This window comes from Tetranychus urticae, chromosome 3 (assembly GCF_039701765.1).
Source record: "Tetranychus urticae isolate SD_2017Ah chromosome 3, NJAU_TeUrti_SD_1.0, whole genome shotgun sequence".
Taxonomy (NCBI): Eukaryota; Metazoa; Arthropoda; class Arachnida; order Trombidiformes; family Tetranychidae; genus Tetranychus; species Tetranychus urticae.
The window spans coordinates 13914477-13918367 of NC_142960.1; the positions used below are offsets into that span (position 1 = coordinate 13914477).

General features: G+C 33.2%; 1 pseudogene; it reads left to right on the forward strand.

Moving 5' to 3' along the window:
* Window positions 1-2602: 2602 nt before the first annotated feature.
* Window positions 2603-3629, forward strand: LOC149093427 (calcium/calmodulin-dependent protein kinase type 1 pseudogene; annotated as a pseudogene).
* The last annotated feature ends 262 nt before the right edge of the window (window positions 3630-3891 follow it).

Here is a 3891-nt window from a genome sequence, read left to right on the forward strand (position 1 = left end):
TTGAGTCTGGGTATGATGTTGAGGGTGACCGTTAAGGGTAATTGATGAGGGTTGACACTCGGTTGAAGTGAGAGGTCACAGTTAATGTTTAACGTTGTGGATGAGAGATAATTGGATGGTGAACATGACATTACTTTTGGTTTTGTGTTGGTCGATAAGGAGATGGTTGATGAAGAGGAAGAAGACGACGAGGATTAACATTGAATCTAACACAAACCTTTACGACTATGTAAGGAATGAAATGAAGCTTTATTCAACAATTGATAAATGATAAAGTACAAAAGTTACCGTATTTCCGAACATATAAGCATTGTGCTTATCAACAGAAATTCCTCACTGCTAAGTCCATGTTTATTTTCATAAATAAGAACACTGATAAGCAATTACATAGAAGTACATACAAAAAACCTGTTTTTTAACGAGTGTGGAAGCACATAGTGCTAATCTAAAGTGAGGAAAAATGCGCTTTTAAGTGAACGTTTCATTAATAAGCCTCGGCTTATATGCGCGGAAATACGGTATTTAATGTCAAAGGTGAAATCAAACAGGAAAAGTATTTCAACTTTGATTCCTATTTTAAAGTCGATTTTTCATTTTAAAGTGAAGTTAACTTTACTAATAACTCATCACAGTTTAATTGATTAAATTTTTTGACATAATTTGTGAAATGATAACTCTTCTTCTCAAACTAATTGTTCCTTAATTGAAAATGGCGGAGATTCGAATCGCACAAATAACCATTAGTACATCTTATGCAGTTATTTTACACTTAACAACTTTTAATGCGATTCTCTCTGCTTCTAATAATTGACTTTTGAACAAGCTCTTCCTTTACTTTTTGCTTTTGAATAATAGTTGAATAGATAAAACACTGGCTTACTGAAATTACTTTAATTCAACTAAAACCATCTGAACTTACCTTTTCTCTTGTATTCAAACTACAAATAAATACTATTATATAATAGTTTACAGGGAACCAGACTCGTCCGAACATAATTTAAAATAACAAACGGAGAAAGCATTAAAACCATGAAAATCCTAATTAACGGTATATTCAATGTGGACAGTATTAAATGTAAACATTGTTATTGTTCAACAATGTTTACATTTTGATTACTAATCTATTAGAAATCAATTATTGTTATCAGGTTTGCTTTACATTATAGCTCGTTTGTTTAAGATAACCTTAAGATTGTTAGTAAAATTGAATGAGTGAGACACCTAGTTCTAGGTGCTTGGTCCTTACTGAATTTATGCATTTTCATATTTTGTTCATTTTCTCAGAAAATGGTGAAAATCAATGCAGGATAAAAATTATCGAGGCTTATGTCAAAGGTTAACGTATGGCCGTATACTTAGTCAACTTTATCAATGAGACAGTTTTTGTAAATCATGATTTAATTTTCAATTATTTAACTGTTCATTAGTTAGCGAAAATCTTTCCGAAAAAACGCGCAAAACATGAAGATATGGATTCAGTACAAACTAGTAATTTTTTATTGAAATTCACAATTTTTACAATATCAGCAAAGCATCATTGGTTTGTTTAAGGGTCTGTGTTGAAGTTTGTTGAATCGACTATTTTCAATGCAGGAATAGGAAAAACCAATCTGTCAAATATGCTCTAAAGCTGAAAAATTGTTTCACTACAAGGGTGGGCACTTTTATTTAGCCATTTTTCAACATTTTCGTACAGTTGATGCTTTTCAATGCTCAATATGATGGCCCTGATTTTCCTCTATCAAAAAGAGTCTTTTTCTCTATGATTCGCCCACTTTTTGTATGGTTTCAACGGTAATTCCTGACCATATCTTTTTATACTGTTGCGCGGAGTGAGCTCATGGTCTTAATGTAGTTTCACGCATAGGGCAATTTTTAATAAGCGCCGTCTACTAGTTTACCGCTAGTATTATTGAGCATCTTACGCATAGTAGATGGTGTCTATTCGAAAAAAGATACCCGTGAAACTAGTGTAAATAGTTTAAGCTTACAGGCTAGTTAATTTTATTAAAAATGACAATTTGATGATACAAACACAAACAATAAATAAAATGACAATAGTTTTATCGTCATGACAAGATGAAGTAAACTTATGATGGTTTGCTGAGAACTCGTGTTCGTAACACTGAAAAAACAGCATACCCAAGATGCTTTGCTGAAGACTTTTCATGAGTGCACAATACTCTGCTACTGTTACAAATTGGTATGATGATTAAAAAATCGCCACAATTTAGAGAATTGAAGCAAGTTTATAACCTCAACAGCTATATTTGTTAAATTGCTTGATTAAGTAAATTGGCCATCATTAATTAACAGGGTAAAATCCGTAAATCACTTACTCAGATGAATCAAAACAAACAATTGGTTTCTACGCACTGACGGAAATGTGTTTTTGCCTCTACAAGAATTTTCACTACACCCGGTAGCTATAATAACAATGCTGCAATTTTTTTTAGTTGGAGGATAAGAAGGGTGGACTTCTGTTTCCTTCCATGATTTATCAACTCCTTGCCATTTAAGTGTGTATAATATTTATTTGGTGATTACTCGTCATCCAATCAAGCTTATTTAATCACAGTTGTTGTCAAATTTTGCAAATCAAATGTATCTTATTCACAAAAAAGATGGAACAAAAGTGGATGAGAAATACGACCTTGAAGATGTGCTTGGAACTGGATCATTTTCGCAAGTTTTTCTAGGCGAAAGTAAAAAACGTTCAAGTGAACTGGTTGCCGTGAAATGTATCGAAAAAATAATCCTTGAAGGAAAGGAAGATTTACTGAAGAATCAAATTGGTGTACTTTGTAAACTAAACCATTCCAACATTGTTCAATTGAAGAAAACTTATGAAGATAAGCGAAAGGTTTACCTGGTGCAGGAGATGATGACTGGGGGAGAACTGTTTGACCGGATAGTTGAGAACGGAAGTTACACTGAACAAACACAAGTATACTCATCCGTCAAATCTTGGAAGCCGTTTGATAATATGCATCGAGACTTGAAATCTGAAAATTTACTTTACTACAATCAAGATTCTGATTCTAAGATAATTATCTGTGATTTTGGACTTTCCAATATGGAAAATTCAAGTGTAATGATGCAAGCATTTGGTACACCTATTCACATTGCAATCGAAGTTTTATGCCGAAAAAATGTATAGTAAAGAGGGCGATGTTTGGTCAGTTGGGGTCATTGCATACATACTATTGTGTGGTTATCCGCCTTTGTATGATGAAAATTTAGACAATCTTTTTGCTCAGATTGTTAAAGGAGACTTTGAATTGGATTCACCTTATTAGGATGACATTTCCCATTCTGCTAAAGACTTTATTGCTCACCTGATCTGCGTTGATCTCAATAAAAGGTACACATGTAAACAAGCTCTTGCTCATTCATGGATCAGTGGAAATGCCACTTATGAGAAGAACATTCATGAATCAGTCAGTGATCAATTGAAAAGGAAGTCATTTGAAACTAAATGGAAACAAGCATACAAAGCTGCAGCTGTTGTTAAACAAATGCAACAACTCACAGTTGACAAATCACATCAACATTCAACTGAAGTTTATGATAAAATTATTACATTAATCCATCTACTGGGATCAACTATTTCGATGTTAATAAATTGATGATGATGAGCAACCTGAACATCAAAAACAATGGTAAAAAAGTAAAAGTTTAAATGCAGTTGCTTCATCTGTCAGCTTGAATCATGTTGAAGTGCCAATCGCTGATCGTGATGAAAACTGTATAACACATTATTCATGTTACTTGTCATGACTTCACTCAGTTGCAGATGCACCGATTACAATATTCAAGCAATTTTAAGGAAAGTACACAGAGTGTATCCAAACACTACAAAGCGATCATAATACTTTTTCATTGCCAGTG